The sequence below is a fragment of the Perognathus longimembris genome, chromosome 4 (genome assembly GCF_023159225.1).
Source record: "Perognathus longimembris pacificus isolate PPM17 chromosome 4, ASM2315922v1, whole genome shotgun sequence".
NCBI lineage: Eukaryota > Metazoa > Chordata > Mammalia > Rodentia > Heteromyidae > Perognathus > Perognathus longimembris.
The window spans coordinates 13,061,381-13,071,203 of NC_063164.1; the positions used below are offsets into that span (position 1 = coordinate 13,061,381).

Below are 9,823 nucleotides of genomic sequence, written 5' to 3' on the forward strand. Positions count from 1 at the left end.
GGACATCCATTTTCATATAGACTCCAAGTACCCAATTAATATTGTGTGTATTAATTCCTTAATGGATATTTATATTTAAGTATTAACCAAAGAAGGATTCACAGGCTGGAAGGAGACAAATATACACTGGTGAGAACACTTTTTCTCCTCAAAGAATAAAATTCCTAGCAGCAAGAGAAACTATTAAAATGTCTGCCTATCCATATGAAGAGATTTTACTTCAGAGTGTTCAGGTCATAGTCACGCTCTACTTGTCTTTTACGGAAACACAGGCTTTCCTGATGCACTTTGCACATTTATTTCAAAAACTACACATGCAGTTTTTAGAAATTTGAACAATTGAGATTAGCTTTGTGCAAGGTGCTGGTGGTTTATACCTATAATCCTAGCTACTCAGGAGGCTAAGATCTGAGGATTACAGTTTGAAGCCAGCTTAGGCAGGAAAGTCTATGAGATTCTTATCTCTAATTAAAAAACAACAACAACACAAAAATGGAGCTGTGTCACAAGTGGTAGAGTGCCATCCTTGAACAAAAAAGCTAAGAGACAATGGAAAAGGGCCTGTCGGTCTTCATTCTTGTCCTACATGTGAGGTCCCCACTGACTGCTGAAGAAGAAAGAGTTAGGGTAGGAGATGAGGTTTGAAAACTAGGCATCGTCAAGTGTCAGAAATTTAAAGAACAGCTGGAGCAAAGAACATCTGCCTAGCAAGTTCGAGACTCTGAGGTCAAATCTAGTACCATGCAAAAAAAAAAGGGGGGTGGGGGAGAAAAGAAAAGGAAGGAAGGAACTAAATAAAATTGCTTCTCAATATTTGGCAACTGAGAGGACAATGGGGAAGGAGCTGTGATTATTTCACTGTTTTCTGGAATAGTCTAGGCTCCTTGTCTGATTCTAGATTGATGGGTGTGCAGATTCTAGGTTGCAGATGACTTGAGTCTGTCTAACATGATTTCCAGGATGGCTAGGCACTCAGACTTGTCAGGATCTAATCCCAGCTTTGAGGCATTGTCCAATGTGTGACCTTGGGTAAATGACTTCTGTTTTCTTGTCCCTACAGTAGAGACATGCACAGTCTATCTCAGAGTTACTGTCATTAAGCTGTTGAGAACCAGTGTTATTATCATTCATTTCCAGAGGAGAGATACAAGAATTCCTGACTTCCCCTCCTACACTACTTTCTTTGAGCTCTACCACCTTGTGAGAACCTGTATTTCTCGCCATATTGGCTGACTGCTGTTTGGAAATAAGTGGTTGAGGTTAAATCTAACCCTTGTTCTTTTTTCTCTACAGGGAGTTTAGATTCGCTATCTCAGCCTCTCACCTCTTCCTGTCAATACAGAGCCCTTAGGAGAAAACACCATACACTCCTCAGTTCCTTCCAAGTATTCTTTCTTCTACATTGAATGTGCCAGTTCTGGGGCAAAAACACTGACAGAACAACACTGGTACCTGCAAAGAACAGGCATAAGAGTCTCAAACCCCTGTCCCCACCGAAACCAGCAGCGTCGAGGGTCAGCGTCTGTTCTCCGGCTGCACTGAGGAATGTACTGTCTTGTGGCACCAGCTCTGCAGAGCCCTTGCTCCCAAACTCCTTGTGGTTTTATTTATATGTATTTCCATATTCCATTCCTGTACGTACGTCACTGCTGCGCAGGTGTGGCAGCAAGTGACCGAAGGCTACAGGTTTAACCATGGACACCAGGTTAGGTGCCACCACACAGAACAAAGCCAGTTCCCATGAGCTGCCTATGATATGCATTGCTGACGTAACATTTTACCCAGGGTGTGCCATTGCAGTGATATAAATATATTTTTTTCCTAGACTAAATATGAGCTGACTATCTCTTTTGATGTATGTACATAGGTGTGGATGTGTGTTTGTGTATGAGGGTGTGTGTGTGAGTGTGTGTGAGTGTGTAACCTCATGCTTAGAACTGCCTGTGAATGTTGTGGAATGCTACACCTGGAGAGTTCTGGTTTTCCAAGATAAAGAACCATAAGACATACTGGGCCCGGAGACCCTGCCCACCCCATTGGCAACACAAGCTGGAAATGCTAAATGTCCTGTATCTATAAAGGTATTTTGTAGCTGTCACACTAACCTTAAGAAAGAATTCTACAGATCTGACCAGAGAGCTTTTCTCCTTGATGATGGAATAATTTTAGAATATAAATCCCATTCAAGTGACAGCTCATCGTCAAAGTCACAAATTCTGATTGGACTCGCCTGACTCACCAGTTCCTTGCTGGAGTAAGAGAGAGAGAGAGAGAGAGAGAGAGAAGGGGATGGAATCCGTCTGCTAACCCCAAATGGAGTACAAGTAGCCTTTGTTTCCCTGCATAAATGGACTTGTTGAATGCAAACAAATATATGCAATTCATATACTTTTGGAGATGAACGTAGATATGTGTGTCAGCTTTGAGATGATGTGTCTGGATTAATACTTTGTCTCCCAATGTCACAGAAAAATACATGCCAGTGACTCTTGAGGTTAAAAATAGTTGGGAAAAAATGGCCTCAAGCAATTTCAGGTTCCCCAATTACATAGAAAGTTCTACAGTGGTGAATATGCAGCTAAATCCTCTTGCCCTCAAAAGGATACCAGCCCTGGAGAATTTGAGTTCTGGTGTGTGAAGAGTTCAGTATTGCTATAATGTATATACCAAACTCCAGCCAACGTACTGCCATTTTACACAATTTGAGTGGCTGCCTTGCTTATTCTAAGCTGTGGTTACAGAAACTGTGGCCATTTACATAAGATATAACATCAAATCGGGGGTGGGGGAGGATGGGGAAAAAAGATTCTGAACCACATATGGTTAAATAAGTAGAGAAAAATCATCAATAAATATTTATTGCATTCTAACAGGGTGTGTGGCATTGTATTCTTGTAACTATGCCAGAGTGACAAAGTTAATTCACCCCTTTGGGGGGACCTTAATATATTTTTAAAGGGATGTGCCTATGCATTGATGCCTGAAAATATGTATAAAGAAATGAGGTCGAATCTCTGAGTGGATCATCTTAACCAGAGATAAGAGTAGGAGGGAACTTCCAGGTCTGAGCAAACACTGGCCTAAGTGAGCTTGAATGCTATATCATGCTCAGCTCTACCAAGCGTCATGAAGCTGTTCCCCTGCACTAAAATCAAGTAGCTTCACCATATAGCTGCAGGCTCCAAGTGATTATTATTATTTTTTTTTTTAGCAATCTTGTAAGTGAGATGTTCTGGTGCGTTTAAGAAAAAGGTTACTTTAAAAGAAAGATGATGCTCACTGTACTGCTGGTGTGTGTGTTCTGAGACCTCTTGTATTCATCTGTGAAGGATATGTGTATTAATCCATACACTTGTATAGCCTCAATATTTGTGAAAAGACACTTAAATTCCGACCAGTAAAGGAAAGTTCTAGAAGCAATATTTTCACTTGACATTGTCCAAATAACATCAAGCATTGATACACACTGAAGAGTGCATTTATTTTTTGTATCACTCCAAGTATGTTGGAATATGCAAGGACTGTGGTTAAAATTAGAATGTATAAGGGATATTATAATTTAGTTCATGCTGGAAAAGAAATTAACAGGACATTGCTTGGTTTGTATGTGTTCCAAAATTTGAGCGATCTTTTTGAGTTAGGAATAGCTTTTTTCTATTTTGTTTTTAATTTGTCAAGCTATTTTTCTTCCCTTCATGAACTTTAGGTACACATAACTTATGTCATTTATTTATGGTCTTTTATACCTAGTTTGTAAAATTGTAAAATAGCAAACTAAAATGCACAGAGTTTGCATTTGAAAATAATAAAGTAGTTGCCGGATACAAACCTGGAACCTAGTTGTGTCTTCAATGATTTAGCCTAAATATGGTATTTCTAAATTAATTTTTAGTGGTTGTCATTTTAATAAAACCAAATCTTTAAATGGTAATTAGAAATACTTAGAAGACAAAAAGCATTTACCTCTTTTTTTTTTTATCAACTCCAACAGGTCCAAGGTGGTTCCTAAGATTGCACAAGTGCCTATACATATCCATTTTGATTGGGAAATTCCATAAATGACCTCAAAGCCTAAATTAGTATAGGACAATAAAATACTTAAAATTTTACTGTGGCAAAGACATTGTTCATGATGCTACTTCACTAAACAAATGGTCAACTGGCATAGTCCAAGTGCATTGAAAATTAGACTCACATCTACTAAGCGTATTAGCTATAGCAAGTTTGTTGACCAAAGTAGTTAATTAAAGGCATCTGGTTCCCGAGAACAGAATGGGTTACCAGCAATATTTCAAAACATGAATAGTGAGATGCAAACAAATACCAGAAGCAGGGTCAGTTGTGTTTATTTTGTGAATTTATTTATTATGTATGCCTCTCTTTATAATCTATATTAATAAGCTTAGTAGTTAGCAGCATATTTGAATTTGGAATTTTCTTCTTCTTGGATAAGACAGAAAGTCAGTCCATAAGTAGTTTTCCTGATGGAATGGTATCCAAATTATCACCTGTGATCTTAATGATTTTCAGATTGCTGTCTCTAGTCTACTGTGGGATTTTGTGAACTGTTAGCTCATACTCTCAGTGGTTTAACATAGAAAACCTATGTCTGCCTCACATCCTAACCTGACGATTCAAAGCCTTCATGACAACTCTTCTCCAAGCAGTGACCATTGGCTCTAAATTCCTCTCTCCTGTGATGTGGTCATGTTCAATATATAACCAAAGGTCATCATCCAAGAGGAATGAAATGTTGACAATTACGCTGAAAACATAATATGGCCAAGATGGGGAGGCCATTTTCTGTGCTTCCTTCCATACCTATCCCATTTTTCAGAACCTAAACATGAGTGCTAACAGCCTGAAAGATGGCCTGTCTCTGAATGCACTAGGAGAGGAACTGAGACTGTTGAAGACCCAGGCAGTCTTTCCCACAAGTACAAAGAAGTTGATAGGCTAAGAGGAGATCAGGGAAAGCATTGTGAAGAAGTGAGAGTACAAGCGTTGATATGCTCGGTGGTCACTTTCCAGAGATTCAGAAAAAGTGAACCACATGTAGCTATAATATATTTGCCTTCTCATCCATCCCAGTGCTTCAGCGATGGCATTTTCAATGCTTTCTACAGTCATGGCCTTTTAATTTTTATGCACAAAAGAGACTGTGTTTTAGGATTTTAAACTGCCTTGGCCACTCAGTCTCCCTTGGAAGAAGGGGATCTTCTGGTTGGCAACTCAGAATAAACTTTTTTCCTAAAAAATAAAGGCAGAGTTAAGATACACCAAGCCACGCCACCTTAGGTCCTTGACCTCTATCAGATGAAGAGCACCTTCAAGTCGCTCTAAGACTTTGTAAGACTTGAGCTGGAACCCAGGTATATAGGCTTTCATTTCTCATTAACGTATTTGAACACTATATATAAAGAGAGAGAGATGATGGATGGATAGATAGATAAATGGCATGATACTAAGATCTATTCTCACACAACAGCCTACAAGATCTACACAAAAAGAATCCCTCTATATTATGGATTAGACCACTAGGGAATAGAAATGTCAAGGTCGTATTCAAGGTCATCCTGCTAAGAAGAATTGAATGTGGGATTTAAACACAAGGGCTGAAGTCCAACGACTTGCTCTTCAGCTCTTTGCCATCCTCCGTGTTACTCCATTTCATCTGCTTAACTAATTGTCAGATGGGTTTGTCCCAGTCTGATGATCGTGGCAAGCATGGCAAACATGGCTTGCCTATTCTGTTAGCAGTTTGCTTACTTGAGATTGATTTGTCATGTTGATTAGTTTTGTTGAGCACAAATGGAACAAATCACAACCTAAGTGCAGTGTTCATCTAACACATGGTTTTGTAAGAACAAATCCCTACATTCTTTTTTTCACTAAAAGCAAACTATAATCTATCGCAGCCAAGATACTGCTGTTTGATCTGTAGTCAGGGGAGAGGTAGTGATTTTCTTTAATTATCATTTTCATGTTCTCAGCATGAAAGCCAGGAACAGTACTTCTCAAATACCATCCTTCACTTTGATGATGGCCTGTGACAAAGGCAAGCCAGTCATTAATGAGACAAGACCAAAAGATAGGCCCCAAGACGAGAAGCATTGGCTGAGGTAGGCGCTAGGCATGATGTATTACAATATTTTGTGTGAACTCTGCCTCAATACTTCGAAGTTGTATGACTTTGGACAAATCACTGATCCACCCTAAAATCCAAGTTACCCTTTTTATTTTTTGTTTGTCTTTATTTTAATTTTTTTCCTTTGTTGTCAAAGTGAAGTACAGAGGGGTTACAGTTTCATATGTAAGGCACCGAGTACATTTCTTGTTCAGCTTGTTACCTCCTCTCTCATTTTCCCCCTCCCCCCTCCTGCTTTCTCTCTCTCCCCATGAGTTCTACAGTTGGTTTACACCAAATGGTTTTGTAAGTATTGCGTTTGGAATCGTTTGTCTTTTTATCCTTGGTCTCTCGATTTTGATATTTCCTTTCCCTTCTCTAGTTCTAATACACATATATACAGTATCCAGGGTACTCGGATGAGATATAGTGATAGCGGGGTGTACAACCACAGGAAGGGAATATGAGAGAAACAAACACACACACACAAAAGGTACTATTTCACATGGCATGTTGAAAATAACTACTACAATGGCATACATTTGTTTCCATAATGTGCAGTTCATTTCATTTAGCATAAACTTATTTGTTCATAAGGGCATAGCTATTGGGCTATTTTTTTAAAAAAAAATGTGTATTTATTTATTTATTTAGTTAGATTATTAAATTACTTATTTTTGTGCCGGTCTTAGGGATTGAACTCAGGACCTAGGCACTGTCCTTGAACTCTTTTTTTTTTTTCTTAAGGTTAGTGTTCTACTACTCAAGTCATAGTTCCACTCTGGCTTTTTGTTGGTTAATTGAAGATAAGTCTCATGGACTTTAGTGCCCTGGCTGATTTCATATGTTAATTCTCAAATCTCAGCCTCCTGAATATCTAGGATTACAGAGGTGAGCCATCCTGTTACTCATCTGTAATGAGAATAAGTGTTCTCTGGATTGACAGGATCTTAGCAGAAATCAGTGTACTTAATTTTATGGAAAACTAGTATGGTAAGAGAATTTATAAATGTCTTTCTGGGGCAGGTAGATTATATGAATGTAGCTTTCTAAATAGCCAAGTAAAGAGGAGGAGGTAAGCCTTTTAAATAAAACATTCAGTTGGTGAGATGTAGATGAATATTCTTCACTGGATGGTAGGTTAAGATGAAGAAAGTTAATGAGTATGATTAATAATGATACATTTTAGACTTCCTTGGAAGACGTATAGCATGTCTTGAAGAAGACCGACGGTAAAGAAAGTAATTTTGTCATTTCAGTCTAGCGTTTTGCAACTGTGTATGAAAATGAAAACTTTTTGTCTTTGAGGAACGAAACTCCTGTGAGACACATTTGGGAAAACTATTGCAGTTGGCAAGACAGAGAGGCCAACAGACACAAAGCATGCTAGAGACAGCACAAAGGTCAAGTCTACTGAAGCCCTCCCACTCTTCCGTCCACCGTGTACCAAGGCACACTTTTCTGGCTTTATTGCTGGACTGAGACCAGTAGTTCCTAGTGGCTCTTCCCAAATGGGGCTAGAGCGCAGGAGGTGTAGAACCAGACAAGGACATTTTGTGCTATTACAAAGTGGGACGGTGAAGACCTGATTTCAGAGCCCACACAGGAGGCTGTGAGTCGTGAATTGCACAGTGTGCGCCAAAGTCATGACCCAGGCCTGGATGTCTGAGTTCTTCCAGTCATGGCAAAGAACTAAATGGATTTTGACAATGAAAAACTGCACCACACACTTAAATCAACAACCTGATTAAGACTTGTAGCTGAGTCGTGGCTTTGGCCTGTTATTTTACCCTTTCTCTTTGAAGGAAGTGCCGTGAGCCATTGACTGCTCACAGTTGAGTGGGTAATAGACCACTGACATATCTTATTTCTGGCAATCACCCTGGACATAATTCTTTGTTTACAGCCCTGCTGTAGAAAACTTGATGAATACTTAGAAGAAAATAAAATTAGGACCAAAGAAGCCAGCTAAAATCAACTTAGTAGAACACAGACATTGCTTTGTGTTGAGCTGGAAAAGATAGCCATGAGAGAAAGTGGCTTTAATGTACACTCAGAGAAACTATATATTATACACATAATATGTAAGAGGCAATTATGGCCTCCTAATCTGCAGTGGATCACTACCTAGCAATCAGATTGACGTATTCTAATGAGACCCATGTTGTTTGTAATCAGACGAGCATTGCTTATTCATATCTCCATTCCATAAGATGCACTTTTAAATGGCTCAGATTGCACCAGATGCTATAAGAAATAGCATTCCATTTTATTCCATTACCAGCATTTTTCCTTCTTCCAATTAGCATAATTTAACATCAGCCAGAGGCAAATGTGAAGGCCTATGAAGTTACCAAGAAGTTCAAGAAATGCTTGATAGAAAAAGGCAAAAAGCCACCAGTGAGAGCAACACTTTTCAAAATATAGGCAGGTGAGCATCACAATTAACAGAGCTCTTCTTTAAATTGTTCAGAATTTATTTCTGTGACTTTATGAAATATTAGTGTCCCTCAGACGGGCAAATTACCCTCTAGGTCCTTCATGTGCTTTGCATTATCTTGTGAATGACATAATAGAAACACTAACTCATTTACCATTCAGTTAAGGTTTAATTGAATTCTCTCTCTCTCTTTCTGTTAACTCTACTAGAAGTAGTGACGAACTTAGTCAAAACCAATTCTCATTTGTCAAAAGGAAAGACCCTTACAAATAGCCTCTTTATAAGTCAGGGCCTCCTGAACTCTTTATAAAAATAACTGAAGACCAGGTACTGGTGCCTTACTCCTGTAATCCTAGCTACTCAGGAGGCTGAGCTCTGAAGGTCACAGTGCAAAGCCAGCTCAGGCAGGAAAACTCATGAGACTCATTTCCAGGTAACCACCCAAAAGCTGTAAGTGGAGCTATGGCTCAAGTGGTAGAGCTCAAGGCTTAAGGAGATAAAGCTAAGGGAGATAGCTCAGGCTGTCAGCACCAAAACAAATAAATACAAACACAATATCTGAAGTTAAAATTTACATGAACATTATAAACCTTTTTTGATGCAAACACCCATGGTCCTAGAAACAGTCAGAGCCTTTTTTTGTGTGTTCCAGTCCTGGGACTTGAACTCAGGGCATGGGCAATGTCCTTGAATTTTTGTGCTCAAGTGCTATACCACTTGAGCCACAGATCCACTACTGGCTTACCTAGAAGGTAATTGGAGATGAGAGTCTCACAGACTTTCCTGCCTATGCTGGCTTTGAGCATCCATCCTCAGATCTCAGCCTCCTGAGTAACTAGGATTATAGATGTGAGCCTGGAACCCAGCTAGCACAGCACTTACATTGTAAGTATGGAATGGCATCTGATGCTAGCACCATAATTGCATTTCTGGGATCTTTGCTTCTATTATCTTGACTGGAGCAGCTCTCCCAACCCCGGCTCTCCCTTGGGTCTCTTTCTAATAGCATCTAACAGATTTGAATCTAATACTCATGTGTTTGCATCATTTGTGTGGAACTAACCCAGGCTGAGTTATAAAGTTACCCTTCTAGTCCAGAGCCCTAGTCAGCCCTTGATATATTCAGTACTTCAGAGGCTATCTAGGGCAAAGGTTGAATCTTCTTTTCTATGGCATGGGAGACAATCTTTCTTGTACCCTACCTCATCCTCATATGAACATGAGGCAGTATTATCTTTGTCAGCTATTTCATGACC

At 39.3% G+C, this 9,823-nt stretch overlaps 1 protein-coding gene across 1 annotated transcript in view; it reads left to right on the forward strand.

The window, feature by feature from the left end:
- The window catches only part of Epha4 (EPH receptor A4), a 148,007-nt gene extending 144,175 nt beyond the window's left edge, over positions 1-3,832 (forward strand). The window contains exon 18 of the mRNA XM_048344669.1: positions 1,294-3,832. The gene's annotated coding sequence lies outside the window, so the exon portion shown is untranslated. The remainder of the gene's footprint in view (positions 1-1,293) is intronic.
- Positions 3,833-9,823: the final 5,991 nt, after the last annotated feature.